This window comes from Cnephaeus nilssonii, assembly GCF_951640355.1.
Source record: "Cnephaeus nilssonii genome assembly, chromosome: 12".
Taxonomy (NCBI): Eukaryota; Metazoa; Chordata; class Mammalia; order Chiroptera; family Vespertilionidae; genus Cnephaeus; species Cnephaeus nilssonii.
Window position 1 is genome coordinate 33,923,748 of NC_137083.1, and position 16,773 is coordinate 33,940,520.

Consider the following 16,773-nt stretch of genomic DNA (forward strand, 5'->3'; position numbering starts at 1 on the left):
TCTCCTACATCTCACTCTTGTTCACAAGCCTCCATACCAGGAACAGTTTCCCTCTCCTCTCCTCTCCTTCCCTCTCCTCTCCTCCCCTCCCCTCTCTTCTCCTCTCCTCTCTTCTCCTCTCCCTTTTCTTTCATTTTTTCTTACATAAAATCTTTCTTCTTTCTCATCAATGCCTTACTGTAAGACATTGTAGTGGATAGGCACATCTTCCTTACATATGGGAAGATAGTTTCCAAATGTCCCTCCATACCTAGCTCTTGAAAAATTCATGAGGCGCTGAGTCAGTGCGGGTCCTCTGGGAACCAGGAGCCAAGATGAAATTAGAAGTGCAAGAGAAGTTTTGGAGGCAATATTTATGAAAAATAAAAGGTAGAGAGAGGAGGAGCAGCCAGGTAAATATCAAAAGAGGATGATACAGGTATGAAACTTATGAGAAGAGAACGGTGAAGGAAAGAATATTTGGGAAAGAGTCTCTGACTGTGATGTACCTCCAAAAACGTTTCAGGAAGCCCCAATGGGGAGTTCAGCACTGGGGAGAAATGACCAGACCCCAGTGTCCTTGTCACACTCAATCATTGCGTTGCTCTGGCCAAGGGAATCACCTAGAGATCACCAGCTGACTACACTATTGGCAGCTGCTTCTGTCTCACAGGGATTTCTTACAGTGTACTATCTTAGCTGCCACAGGTGAGGAGGAAACTGGTCTTGCAGAACTTGTTATCTAAATGCAGAGGCCATGGAACTGTGAATAATGCATTGCCCTGGGGGTGGAGGGTTGTTATGCTGGTGCCAGGACAGATCATTAGATATGGCCTGGGGCCTTCCTGTAAGCCCCCGAAAGGGGGCAGAACCATATCTGCAAGACAAAGACCCCAGAAGGTTATAAAAAGTGAAGCCCTGTGCGTGTTTCTTCACTCTGATTTGGAAATTATTCCCAGAGTCCACTAGTGTTAATAAACGGAGTCCCTCCCTTTCTCCAGGAAGCGTGCTTAGTATTTCTTTGGTCTTCTGTAACATGGGAACCACAGGAATGACACACCTTTTCTCTTTTTATAATGGCTCATTTAAAAGCCTATTATCAAAATAAAGAACTCAATACCTTGTCTGTCCTGGAGCTGTAATTAATGGCTTATACTGGGAGATGTGAGATTGCAATAGGGAAAATTAGAATGTATCTTAAATTTTTGAAATATATTTTAATTTTTGAAAAATTCTCTTATGTCTTAAGATGTTGAAACCTTAACTCCTTCAATGTTTTTTCTAGATACATCTTCATAAAACTCTCACAGAATTAATCCCATTTAAGGACAAGTCTCATGTTGCTATCAAGTACATTGCCCTATTTTTAATCGGACAACAGCCACCATGTTGACTTCTATAGCTGTATCCTACTGGTAAGATGATCCTAAGCTTTACCTAAATTTTTGGATTGTCTGACTGCCCTCACAGTAGCAGACAAATCTTTGCCTTAGAAAGCAGGTCTCCATCTGGCTTGTTTCTGGTCCCTACTGTTTCCATTATTCCAAGGTTACAAGTTATTTTGCACCTAGACATAATCCTTCCCAAGTCTTAAAAAAAGATAGGATTTTGAGAGATAAATAAGTGTACAGTCAAAAGGTTCACTTTGGTTTCTATTGCAACCTTTTGACTGTACACACCAACCTAGACTCCCTCATTGTTAGGTAGAAACATGTGACCACACTCAGGCCAAATAAACTATATCTGCAATTGATGAGGAAAATCCCTACTAAAGAACTTGCTTTGTTTGTTTGTTTTGTTTTATTTTGCTTTCTGTTCCTTCTCTTTCCTTTCCAAACTGGCAGTAAATAATGGACATTGGATCTACTGCCTTGGACTCCAAGCTAGAATTAATGTCAAGAATAGCAAGGGTACCCTTGCTATTAGTCCTGAATCTTTGAGCTTTTATGTAAGAAAGCAATAAACTTTTTATCCCAGTCTCTGTTTTGGGGTTCCACTTTTACACTAAGCTATATTTTTATTAACGAAGAACCAAATTGTGAATGAAAAACTCAAGGTTGCTATGCCAAAAATAGATAACACCCATCAAAAGATGTTCCAGCCCTAACTAAACTGATGCCAGGGTGAGTCTCACATTTTCTCTGGTCCGTTGTTTTTTTCTGGCCAATATTGTAACATAAATACCTCAAGAGACATCTCTTCCTCTCTGAGCTGGAGAGATGCTATCTTCTAAAAAACTAATGGGCTTCGGAACAAGAATGTCGCCTTTCAGTATCAGGCTTCAGCAGCAGAGTAACCATGTTTTCACTATGATATATTCAGCCTGGCACAAAGCACCTCTTCTATCTTCCTACCAGAGTGAGTTAGCTCTTCCCGTCAACATTTTTAGTTAAAGCATTGCTAATATTCATATGATCCCTAGAAGAGAGAGACCAGAGTCTTCTAATATATTGTCTATTTGCCCAGGTAAATTGTTCCATTAGGAGTTTCCATTTAGAAAATGTCAAAAGGTAGATACATAGTAATTCAATTTTCCTTGAAGCATGGGTTGGTGAGGCCTTCTTCCCTGTGTGAAGAGTGCTGGAAGTTCTTTGTCAATGGCCAGCACTTGTGATGGGCGAGGCCTGATATAAACATTGTCTCATCTACTGTTCCCAGCAACACTAAGAGGGAGGACTCTTTACCACCCATTTTACAAATGGGGACACTAGTTTAGCAGGGTTTACAGATTTTCTCAAGGTCACCACAAGTGGTAGAGCTAGAGTCCAAACGCAGTAAGACTGACTTTATGGCTTTGGGTTAACCTATTCACTATGAAATTGGGGTATCCCTTTCCCTAATGAGTGCTGTGTGTGGAATCCTTATGATTTCTCAAGAAAAAGAATTTTCTGAGACTTGTACAGGAGAATGAGTGATTTTTATTTGCATGGAATTGCTTCTCTGACCTTCCAAAGTCTCATTTCCCTTAGTCCAGTTATAGAAGTGTAGCTGGAGTTTTCAATAAAGCTAGAAGCAAAGCCAGTGTCCACAGTTTCCATTTCATATTGCGGCTGGGTCCAGTTCAGCATCAGGCTACGTGCAGCCCATTAGTCCATTGTGTGTGGGGGTCTATATGGGCGTGGGCCATGTGGGAGAATGCAGGCGAGCCCAAAGAGCTCACCCCTGCAACAAGAGTCCCAAGGGCAGCCAAGAGCAACCAGGAGAGTGAACTCCTTTGTTCAGGTGATTAAATAGCCCAAATTTCGTGTTCTTGCGATGGTCATGCCCATTCTGGCCAATGACCTGTTCCCAGTTGTGACTGACACACAAGTACCTTCCCTATGTCACCCCAACTTTGCTGGGCATGCATGTCTCTCCTCTCTGTGGGACCCCTGGGGAGTGCAAAGTTGTAGCTTCCTGGTGAAGCTGCCCAAACAGCATGCCTATAATATTTGGCCTTCCTTTAGCTCCTTTCCTATTATTAATAACTAGTTTAACTACAATGGTATCAACTATACTACTTCAACATTCATGGCTCACATGAGGAGCTGAGTACAACTTATTCTTACCTCTCGGTGTGGCATGGAATCGGCCTTAAAACCATTGGGCATTAATTCCTCATCTGGAAGCAGTTGATGTGATATGGCAGAGTAATAATGTAATTTAAGTCAGAGTGCTACTATTCCTGACTGAGGAAAGTCACTAATGAGAAAAAAAATACATGCATAGTATATAATCAAAGTTTGATAGATGTTTTCAAGATAAAAGTTATGTGCAGTTTCTAAAAACATCTGAGCCTAAGTTCTCATTTCATTAGTCAGTTATAAACCAAGTTAATGTTTCTTAACAAAAATCTTGCAAATCCAGGTTTAGGATCATTTCCCTTTCTTTCAAAATTTTCTCTTTTAAAGTTTTTTAATAGATATTTCACACCCCTCTTCTGAGTATATTATACCTCTTATTTTCCATTTAGCAGTCATTTGAATTTGATATATAAAGAAAACCTGGAATGACCTGAGCCCAGGAACAAGAGCAGCCCGCCATCCCCTGCGATTTAATCAGTGGGTCTGGCTGTGAATTTTTCCAGTGAGTAGGCTCGGTAATGAGCTGCTTATTTTCCCAGTTATCATAATAGAAAGGGCACGAACCAGAAACTGGTTCCAGCGGGAGTGCCTCGTGACTGTCAGGTAAGAGGAGTTGCTTTGAGAATGCGCCTGTGACTCAGCTCTGTGAAGTTCACCAGCACGCTTCTCCGAGATAAAGACTACATGGCAGAATGAGAAATCTGTTTAAGCCTCTTAGTAGAGAAGAAGGATTCTGAATACTGAACCTCTCCTAAAACTCAAGGGATGCTGATTGCTGATCTAGATAGGAATGGAATGAAGCCCTTGGTTTTTTATGGTACTGAGATTAGCACAATTTATGGTCCTGTTGTTTTCTAAGAGATGGAAAGCTTCTTTTGACTTCACATATGACTCTTAGCCCAATGTGATTTTAAGCTCTCTAAGCTATAGGAATTTGGCTGTGCTTTCTTCATGAAACTAACCTTAATGTGCCAAAACGTGCCTCATTATAGTTGCTTCATACATATGTCAGTACTTTTACATTCCCTATTGAATTCAGTTTCTCAAAGTTTCCAGTGTCATATTTATATTTGTTTATTCCTGAGATTAGTGATTTGCACATATATATAAATAGACATATTGAATAATAAGGGGGAGTGATTCCTCTCTTTCTTTTAGATATTCTGAAGATTTTTTTCCCTCAAGTTATCCAGTGTTATTCTTTGGCTACCTGGCCACAGACTACTTATTACATGAATGAAATTATTTGTATTTGACTAGAGGCCCGGTGCACAAAAATTCGTGCACTCGGGAGGGGGTCCTTCAGCCCAGCCTGTGCCCTCTCGCAGTCCAGGACCCCTTGGGGGATGTCCGACTGATGTCTTAGGCCTGTTCTCTGGGGGATCGGGCCTAAACCGGCAGTCGGACATCCCTCTGGCAGCCCGGGAGCACTGCCGTGGAGGCATGAGCTGGCTTCTGGCTGAGCGGCGCTCCCCCTGTGGAAGTGCACTGACCACCAGTGGGCAGCTCCTGCATTGAGCATCTGCCCCCCTGGTGGTCAGTGCGTGTCATAGCAACCAGTCATTCCACCATTAGGGTCATTTTGCATATTACCCTTTTATTATATAGGATTATTTGTGACTTACAAAAGCAACAATATCTATGTTTCAACTTAAAGTTTTCACAAGTCATAAACTACTAAATAAAAGTTCCATTAATGAGCTAAACATACTATGAACTGTATGTTATATTTAAAATGCCATATTTGGATATCTGTGAGATGAGCTTCAGAGTATAAGTTCTTGGATGTGCTTCTCAATATTTTAGATTCTAAACACATAAACTCTCTTTTTCCATAAGAAATCTTTTTATCTTAGTTTAGGTTTCACAATATAAGAAGGTACTAGTTGCCACCTAGACTTATTCTGAGAAATTTATGAAATATAAATCTACCTTGAATGCAAGTTATGATGGTAAGAATTATTTTAATATTAGTAGATTGCATAAATATTAATACTGTAACTCTTATTGCATTATAACATATAAAATGTTTACCCATCCACTTAACAAGCAGTTCTTAAATGCCCAACATGGGGAGGGGCACTGATTCTGGGACTACAGACATGAAGGAAATGATCTATATCTTCTCAAGGAATTACAAAAAGGAGATGAACAACATCCACTGTTTATATATTTCTGTCACTGTTATTCTTACTTTATGTAATGAATCATCCTCTAGTGATTTATGCTCTAATTTATTGGATAAAATAAAAGTTCTTTCCTCTATTATTATAATTTACCTTCTAAACAATTGTGACATAAATGTGTGTATGTTATTTTAAGGCTTAAGTACCATAATTCTGTCTAAATCTTTTCTTTCTAAGCCTGTGTCTAGTGAGAGAAAGGCTTTAGGAACCAAGGCTTTTACTTGAGGGGGCCTTTAAGAGATCAAAAGTATAAGGCAAAACAGTTCACAGAGAAATGCTAATTAGTGCTAACTCTCTCTTACTGCCTCCTGTTCAAAGCTATTTTAAAGAGCTATCAAGTGAACCTGTGAACGTACCCAATTACAATAACGGAGGTGGAAGGCTTTCTGCTGCTCCCAAAGCCTGCATTGGGCCTGCCATATTTGCATGGGTAGCACCTGAGCCTTTTACTAGGCAGGTGGGTGTTTGTTATAGTTATGTGGTAATGTGAGCCCTGCCTCTTGGTAGTCACAATCTTGTGAAACCCCTTCCTTTAGTAACTTGCATTTAAAGAACAAATACAGCAAAAGTGATGTCACTTCCAAGATTAGGTTATAAAAATATCAGTACTCCCTCTTTTGTTCTCTCACTGGCACATTCTGATGAATCCAGCTATCATATGTGAGCTGCCCTTTAAAGAGCAGCCTCCAGCCAACACTCAGTGCACCATCCCACGGGGAACTGAAGCCTGCCAGCAGCCCTGTGCATGAGCTCAGGAGCAGATCCTGTTCCAGTTGAACCTTGGGATGATTGCGGTCTTGGATACCACAGTGACTGCAGCATGTGAGAGACCCTGAGTCAGAGGAACCAGCAAAGCAGCACCAGAAACCTGACCCACGGAAACTGTGAGATAATGACAATGGTTATTTCCAACTACCACATTTTGGGGTGATTTCTTACACAGCAAGAGATAACTAATACAAATTTTTATCTCCTAAGGTTGAAATTAAAGATTTGAGCTATGAAGTAAGATGAAAGTAGGATTGCTGAATCAAGGGAGGGAAGATTAGATTCATGATCATAGGCGGTTTTATTGTTTTGTTTTGTTTTGTTTCTCAATTAATATATTGAGAATCAAGTGAAATAAATGAGGTCAACCAAAGGAAACAGAACTTTTTAACAGGTCAAGGTTCAACTGGAAATAAAATAAGTAAACCCCAAAGATGCAGTTAATCAGTGGAAAATCCTTTTAATTGTGGTATTAACACAATATTTATGAACATGATCAATTCCAATGGCCATTATAATTAATACTAAGATATTCAAAGACTTCAAAATATTAAAATAACACACATATACAGGAATTCCTCAGAGATAGTGCAAGTTTGCTTCCAGACTACAGCAATAAAACAAGTAGTAATATTTTGCTGGTGGAAGGTCTTGCCTTCAATTTGTAAATAACCCAACACCTGTGAAGTATAATAAAGTGAAGCTCAAGAAAACAAGGGATTCCTATTTTATCTTGATTACTTACTAGATAGGTGAACTTTGGAAAATTACTTGACCACCCTATCCTCTGTTTCTATATGTCTGAAAAAAGATTATCCTATCCATCCCCTAGGATTGTAGAAATGAGAAAATGTATGCAAATCGCTCAGTGCAGTATCTGGATCCTACCTGCATGATTTAATTTTCCTCTGTCATTGTATATAGTGTATGAGAGTCTCATTCATTGATTATGGCCACTCGGTATTTAACTTGAATAATGAATGACCAAATGCTCACAGGAGCCTTAGAGGCTATGAGAGATGCTGGTCTATTTGCTCACTGAGGCTTCACCGTAATGAGTTCTGGGGAGAGAGCTTTCATAATCACAGTCAGAAGTTTCCTAATTTGCTTCCAAGTGTGGAATTTGGAGTTCACATTTCCAGAAAGGAAATCCATGTTAACACCCACTCTTCAACACATATATAGATCTAAGTGACACGCTGTCTTAGTTGAGTTCTGCTTTGTTGGGGCTGCCTGAAACAGAATTGTTATTTTCCAAATAGCCATGGAGACTCTTTCTTTATATTTCTTTCCTTCCTTCCTCCCTCCCTCCCTCCTTCCCTCCCTCCCTCTCTCCCTTCTTCCCTCTCTCCCTTCCTTCCTTCCTTCCTTCCTTCCTTCCTTCCTTCCTTCCTTCCTTCCTTCCTTCCTTCCTTCCTTCCTTCTTTCCTCCCTTCCTTCCTTCCTCCCTCCTTTCCTTCCTTCCTTTGTGTCTGAAATATCAGTTGGTAAAAACTCTGCATTTTTTACCACATTGATTTTCTACTCTCATCTGGCATTATACTTTGACCTAGATTAATCCTTCAAAATTATCACATGATGTTTTAAAGCAGCCAGTGTCAGAAATCCAAGTAAGGGAGGAAGGGAAGACATATTATTGGTGAATAAAAAGTACTGGAAAATGGCAATCCTGGGATTACTGATTATTCTGTACTTGCAATATGTCACAGTTGGAAAGTAATGGACACCAACTCTAGTAGAAAGGGAATTTACTATAATAATACAAAGGCATGAAGGCTTGAACGGAAAGGCACTTTTCACCCAGAGAAGGTCTCCATAGCAAGAACCACTGGATAGTCTTGCTCGGGCACTACTGCTAAAAGAGGTAATAACTGCATAGATTTGTTGTTGTTGTTTTCTCCTCCATTTTACTAAAATTTCAAAGTGTCATGTCCAAAGCATTATACTAACTGGATAATAACAATTATAATCAAAACAGGTATCTAAACTTAAAGAATCCACATTCTAAAGGGTAAGACAGAATACAAGCAAACTTTAAAAATGCAGTAAGTGCAGAAATAGAGGTGTTGTGTTTTCTTTAAAGCCCAGCTGGTCCCAGCAGCAATAAAATTCATAGTGTTTGGGGCACAGCAGGCATGCACAGGAGTAATAGGAGCGAGACAGGAAAGGTAGCTGAAAAGACACAAGAAGGGACTTAAACACAATGTCAAGGAGATTGTACTTTATTTTCTCAAAAATAGAAAGACAGCAGGGTTAATGTGTTAAGTAATAACTCTGCTGGTTTGATTGAATTGGAGAAAGACGGGCAATAAGAAGCCCAAGCAATAATCTAAGGCCAAAATGATCAGGGCCTGAAGTGAGGTTATAGCAGTGGATCATGCAGAATCAACAGGAGTTAGTGGCTGATTGACTTTCAGCATGCAGTAAATGGAGAGATGGTAACAGTATAAATTAATAAATAGGAAAAGCAGATTTGTCCAGGGTAGAGAGAAAACCCTTCATGTAAATACATACCATACAATATCTGAAGGTTGTTTTTTTTTATGTGAAGAAGGAATTTGAGCTCATATAATGATGTGAAATTACATATTTTTGTTGTAAAGCATTACATGGGGCAGTAATTCCATTATTACAGCAGAGTTTGTTTTTTAGTTGCTATTTTCTAAGAACTTAACTCCAGTGCTATGAGTGAGTGACTTTAATGTAGATTATTTGGCGGTGACTTAATATAAAATCTTCTTTCTCTGGCTGCTGTTTTAATCTTCTAGAACTAATTGTAGCTCTGTTGATAATCTACAGGACACAGTTTGGGTTTACAGTACTTATCATTGAAGTTAGTGGCTAGGTCTCATTTTGATGAAGTCTTTGAGAAAGTAATTTTCTCATTTGAAACATCATTTGTGAAATCTTTCCTATAACTTTTTAACTTGAAAGACTATAGCCCTAGGATAGAGGAAAACTTATCTAAGTAAAGGGCCAATCAGGAAAAAAAGCATGAAATCTAATGTTCTGAGAACATAACTGTCAGACAGTTGAGTCTTCAATTTGTTAGAATGAAGAGAATTTGTTAGAATGTGAAAAGTACCAAATAGGCAACTGACTCTTCACACTGTTAATTGACTGACCTCATTAATATATTTAAACATAAGAAGTCTCTTACTGAATTGCTCAGCCAACAAGATATTTTTCCAACTTTTTTGAGGTATAATGGGTATACAAAAATTGCATATAACTAATGTATGTAATTTAGTGAGTGTGGACAAATGTATACACTTGTGTTACTATCACCACAATTCAGGTAATATATTCATCACCTCCCAAAGTTTCCTCGTGTTCCTTTGTTTTTGCCTTTTTTTTATTTTATGGTAGTATAAGAACACTTGATGAGATCTACCCTCCTAGAAAAAATTTAAGTACACAATACTTTAGTTAACTCTAGGCACTATATAGCACAACAGATCTTTTGACACTTGCTCATTTTGTGTAACTATAACTGTATACCATTGAATAACTCCCCATATATCCTCCCCTTCATCCTCTGGTGACCATTATTCTATTGTGTAGTTCTATATTTTCACCTATTTTATATTCTTTAAAGTTTAGGAATCTCTAGACCCAGAGTTAGATACTGGAAAATTGAGATAAAATATTTGACAGTATTTTCTTTCAAATAATAACACATAAACCTATACACACACACATGCATATGTGTGTATGTATATATGAGAAATAGAAGTCTCAGGTTGCAAAGAGGACAGGCAACATTTGTGTGAATACATTTGTGATTAATTGCTTTTTTGTTTTGTATGTCTGAGAAATGGGTAAATATAGATTTTGACCTGTAAATGTATATTTTTGTTTGAGATATAGAGTATAGGCCTTGATAAAACTCTCACAGGATCTTTGTTGTTGTTGACACATAAAGCTTTTAATTTCTTTGCTTTTTTATTGCTATTAAACAGATCTAGTTTCAACTTTTATATTCTTGAAGGATTAATGAGAGATATCTAGCAGAAGTTACATACATTAATTGTTTGATTTTCATGTGGTTTTGATAGTTTCAATTTATAGAGTCTGAAATTACTGATTTTTACGTCAAATATATTAATTATATATGAAAGGAATAGTTATACAAATCTAGGGTATTAAATAAACTATCATATTTTCCTGTTCATCCAAGTAGCATCTTAGTATGTAATGAAGGGAAAATCATTTTACAGATTTTAAAAACAACATATTTAAATATCTAATCTAAGGAACTACAAAAGGTGGGTTATGACCCATCAGGAGATATTAAAACCTGAAATCCTAATTGTCTACGACAATGGCCAACACTTGCTCCTCCTTCATGTGCCCTTTGCTCTGGTTTTCTGTTTTCCTGTCAGAATTGGATGCACATATGGTCATTCTATGTTTGTCTTGTTGTTCATGATTTTAGTGTAAGTGGCCCTTTCTCACAAATTATTTGATCTTTGATTTTGTTAAATTTCTTTTTATAGGTAATAAATTGTGGCAAATTAATTTATGAAGTTGGTAGAGTCACAAAGGAGAGTCAGACGGAAGGGAATGGCATTGATAAGCTAGATTTTCTTTGTGGGCCCTTTGAATGCTTGATTAATAAGGCCCTTGATTTGTTTTATTTATTTTGTACACAAAAAAAGAGAAAAATAGTGTTTCTGGACAAGAAAATACAATCTGCTAATTGTTATATCAAAATCTCTGCTCTCCCAAATTCTGTTCCCATTTCAAATCTGTTTGGTTTGTCTACTACCTTCTTAAAGTATTTTATAAAGGTTGTAATGCAATCTTCATTATCATTACTATCCTATATAATAAAAGGCTAATATGCAAATTGTCCCCTTGGGAGTTCAACCTACCAGAAGTTCAACCGCTCGCTATAACGTGCACTGACCACCAGGAGTGGCGCAGAATGAAGGAAGGCCCCAGCCGGCAGCCAGGGAAGGAAGGCCCTGATCATCCCTGATCGCTGGCCAGGCCTAGGGACCCTACCCTGCACCGGGCCTCTAGTCATTTATAAACATTAAAGACCCTCACTTAGGAAAGCCGGTTGGAAAATGAATGTAGAGAGGCAGAGGCCTGTTTCTGAAAGGATCATGATTTTCAAAACAAATGCTTGTTTTTATGGTAAATATTATAAGTACTAAACAAATTGACCATTTATATGTCTGATTTCTGATTGGAATTCAACACAGCCAATCTTAAATTTAAATTGAGTTTCTTAATTGTCACTAGAACATGTAAACTAATATTAACAGTGATGAATTGTAGAGATTGGCACTTAAATGGCAATACAAATGAGCTCTGATTCAGGTACTTCCCAAAAAATATGATCTTAAAAATGTAAAAGTTTCTCAGAAATGAAAATATTCATGAATAATTGTCTGAAGAAACTGCAATCTCTCTGTTTCTATAGATGCCCTAAGATCTGCTCCGATGTTAATATAAAGCAACAAGAGTTATATATTGAAGGTCTCCCATTAACCACTCTGGGGAAGTGCAGTTACTGAATTAACTTTTTTTTTTTTTAAGTAGGTAAAATTATATCCCATAATATATAGAAATTTTAAGTGTCCTATTTGGGAAACATTGATAAATTATACATGATATAATAACCATACAAATCAAGTTAAAATGAATAACTCCAGTAGGCTGCCTAATGTATCTTTCTAGTCATTTCTCCCCCATCTACCCTCTAATTAGAACAGTGAATGATCTGAATCACTATTATTAATTGAACCTGATCTAGAACTCCAATAAGTGGAATCATATGGAATTTACTCTTTTAGTCTGGTTTCTTTCACTGATTAAAATGTTTCAAAGATTCATCCATGTGGTATAATTATCTGTAGTTCACTCTTTTTATAGCCAAACTAGAGGCCCAGTGCACGAAATTTGTGCACAGGTGGGGTCCCTAGGCCTGGCCAGCTATCAGGGCCAATCAGGTTCCCTGCCTCCCCATTTCCCCCCTCCTCCTTCCCTCACCACCCGCATCTGCTGCCACCCACCCCTGGTTCCCCATCCCAGTCGGGCCAGCCCCAATCAGGCGAATGGGGCCTGCCAGCTGGGGGGAGGGGATGTGGGAGGTTGGCTGGTAGGCCCAACCCCCAATCAGGGTGGTGGAGCTGGTCATGGGTGGGGCCAGCTGGGGGGGTGGGGCCACAGGAGCTTGGGGTGGCCAATTGGGGCCCCAATTAGTCCAGTTAGCTGCCACAGTGTGCATCATAACAACCTGTCATTTTGATTGTTCCACCGGTCCAGTTGCTTGGCTTTTATATATATAGATAGTAGTCCATTTTCAAAAGTATGTCAAAATTTATATATTCATTTATATGTTGATGGACACTGAATTATTTCCAGTTTGGGCTACATTCTTATACAAGTCTTTTGTAGACATGTGTTTTGATTTCTCTTGGGGAAAATCCTAGGAGTGATATTGTTGAGTCACAGAGTAACTCTATGTTTAATATTTTTGAAACTGCTTTTCCAAAGTGGTAGTATTATTTTACGCTCTCATCAGTAAAGTATGAAAAGTCACATTTTTTAATAGCTTGCAAGCAATTGAAATTTGTCAGTCTTTTAAAAACGTGATATATAATGGAATCAAATTGTGGCTTGAATTTGCATTTCTCTAATATTTAGGATGCTGAGAACATTTTCATGCACTTCATCATTCATTTGTATATATTCCTCAATAAAGTGTATTTTCAAATGTTTGTCTATCTTTATTAGCTTGTTTGACTTTATATTATTAAGTTATAGGAGTTTTTACTTTAATGAATTCTGGATATATTATAGTTTCTTTAATATAATCTAGATATAAGTCTTTTTTTTAATACTTGTTTTCCAAATAATTTCTTCCAGTCTGTGGCTTGACTTTTCATTTTTCAATCTTGTCATTTGAAGAGCAGAAGTTATTAATTTTGATGAAACCCAATTTATCATTTTTCTTTTATCCTTAGTCTTTTTGTGTTCTGTCAAAAAATCTTTGTCCACTCTATGTTTGCAAAGGTATCTCCCTATATTTTGTTCCAGAAGCTTTGTGGTTTTAATTTTTATGTTTAGGTCTATGATCTATCTACAATTAATTTTTGTGTACGTGTGATATAGTAGTTCCTTTTCATTTTAATTTTTCCAAACTCCAATTGTTTCAAAACCATGTTGAAAAGATGATCTCTTTCTCATTAAGTTACATTGGTGCTTTTGTTGAATGACAATTGAACATATATATACTAGGGTCTAGTCATGGTCTATCTGTTTTCTGTCCCAGTGATCTATTTATATAGTTTGGTGACAATTTCACATTATCTCCATAACTGTAGCTGTATCTAGCTGTATTGTAAACATTAAAATTAGGGAAAATAAGTAAAATCAGGCATGATGTGCATAATTATATTTCCAAGATAATTTTTTGCTAAATTCTTGGCATTTCAATATAAATTTTAGAATTAGCCAGTCATATTCTCCATATAAACTGCTGGGATAGTGACTGATATTTTGTTAAACTATAGACCAAACTGGGGATATCTAATATCTTGATAATATTGATTCTTTAAATTCATGAACATGGCATATTTCTCCATGCATTTGGTTCAAATCTTTATCTATTGAGTTGGTCATAGGGAATTTCTTCTTCAATTTGTTATATGGTAAATTATCATTACTCATTTTCAAATGTTGAACTAAATTTACATTCTTTTCTTTTTCAATGAGGAATAATTGACATCTAACATTATATTCGTTTCAGTTGTATAACATTTGATATTTATTTGGATGCATTTTAAAATGATCACCGCACTAAACTTGCATTCTTGAGGTAAACTCCTCTGCTTGGTAATGAATTGTCCTTAGGTATATTCTGGAATTACTTTGTAAAAATTTTGTTATAGATTTTTCAATATGTTCATGAGTGATATATATAAAATGTTCTACTGCTGTCAGGTTTTGCTATGAGATTTACACTCTATTTTATTTCGCTCTGCAGCTAACTCTTCAGTACTCAAAGGAGAAACAAGCTGATCATCTCACTGTACTATCTGGGCAGGCTACACCAGTTTCTAAACTGATGTAAACAAAAAATACCACAAACTTAAACTTGGCGGCTTCAAATTACAGAAATTTATTCCCTAGACCAGAAGTCCAAATCAAGGTATTGGCAAGACTGTACACCCTGCCAAGCCTCTAGGGGAGAATCCTTCCTTATTTCTTCTAGCTTCTGGTGGATCTAGAAATTCCTTGACTTCTCGCTACAAAACTCCAATCTCTGTCTCCATCTTCATATAGCCTTCAATTCTGTGTCTTCTATCTCTTATAAGGCATTGAATTTAGGTCTCACCTAGATAATAAAATGTGATCTTATCCCAAGACCTTTAGTATATATAATTACATCTGAAAAAAAACACAAAACCCTTTTTCAAATAATGTCACAGTCACAGTTTCTGGGTGTTAGGCTATAGACATATTTTATTGAGGGAACCACTATGGTATCCATCAAGACTTGAACCTTGTTTGTGTTTAAGAAGGAACTCTTCATGTATGTTCAATTTTAAGCCCAAAGAGTGTGTATACAGGGTAGAGCAAAACGAGGCTTACAGTTGTGAGTACATGAAACACAAAGTTTATTCTTATATTCTTATTAGTTACTGTATTATTTTTCATATGAACAACTGAAGAACTATAGTTAATACAGAAAAATCTCAGGCAGGGATAAAGTCACTCAGTAATTACTGCAGTAATTCAGGCAGTCGACAAGAAACTAAAACAAAATAACTGATAATACTGAAAATAAATAAACAAACAAACAAACAAACAAATAAATAAATAAATAAAAAGCGATCATTAAAAAGGAAAAGATTCAATGTACTGCTAAAGCACCTTACAGTGGTTTTAAATATCTGCCATGTTAGTTACTTTAGCCCAGACATAGCAGTGGCTACCGTCAATGAAATTTAGACAATGAAGCATCCAAGGCACACCAGGCGTCTAACATTAATGTGACAGGACTGATGGAATAACTCCTATTTTTACAGCTTGCTCAGCCTAACTGTTCCCACTGGGAGGACTCAGAGGACATTTCCTTGAGCAAGGCATTTAGAAATCCTTAGCCCTTCAGGAAAGGCTGGAGACTTTGTTTAGACAATGAAGGACACACCTCCTCACCAAGGTCTCCGACAACTGCTAACTACCCAACTGTGTTTCCGTGAAGGCAGATGCTGGGTCCCTCATAGTCACCATTCCCCAGGTGGCCCACAGCTACCTGGTGTCTGGCTGGCTATATTGCACCACTTCCATCAAAGAGGGGGCAGGAATTTAAAGTTATGAGAATATGTGTGCATTCTGCGTACTGATCTCTCTTTCCTGACTGAAATACTCCCTCCAGCACTATTATTTAAAATGCCTAGAATGCCTCAATCATCACTGTGTCTCTTCTACAACATGCACATTCTCTAACTAAGGATTTTAGTTTATGTTGAAAGAAATGCAACAATGCTATCAGACTTATGAAATCCTGTTTTACTATGTGCTCCGTTATCTGGAAACATCTTAGTCAATAGAACTATGGACTTGCCTGAGTCCATGGAATAACCATGTTTCATAATTGTAATGGCCTCAGCCATGGGATAATCTCCTGTGGGTTGTTGATTTACAGGATGTAATTATTCTAGCAGCAAATACACGGCTCACCATGAAAAGATTCCTTGCTATTGCTCTTGATAACTTACTTGCTGAATTTGTCAACGAAGTCACTAGCAAAACCACAGAGGGTAGAGGGAAAGGATGAGTTTGGTATGTCATTTCCCCCCTTTCTCTTTCTACCTTATTGACGTTTGGGCAGTGGGTGTGTTCCTTAAGGACAAATCAAATCAGGTACTCCTTGTTTCATGGTTTCAACTCTCACTGGGCTCTGGCAACACCACCCCTTGGCCTTCCCTTCTCAAAACTAAGAAGGGTAACAGCTCCTCCAGCTCCCCCGCTGTGAGTGGTCCTTTGTACTTGACCATCCCTTGTTGGTTTACTATCCAGAACTCTGCCTACACCTGGGTACATAATCCCTGAAATTAATCCTCTTTACTTAAACCCTTTGAGCGCTCCATCTGTTTCCTCCCCCACACTGTAATTTATGGAATAAAGAACCATTTTAGTTACCCTGTGTTTATAATTTGGAATCACATATATAACCCATCTTGAGTGAACTTAAGTATAGCAGAAGAAATAAAGCACTGCTTAAACATAAAGCTAAAAGAAAATACTTGAAAAGT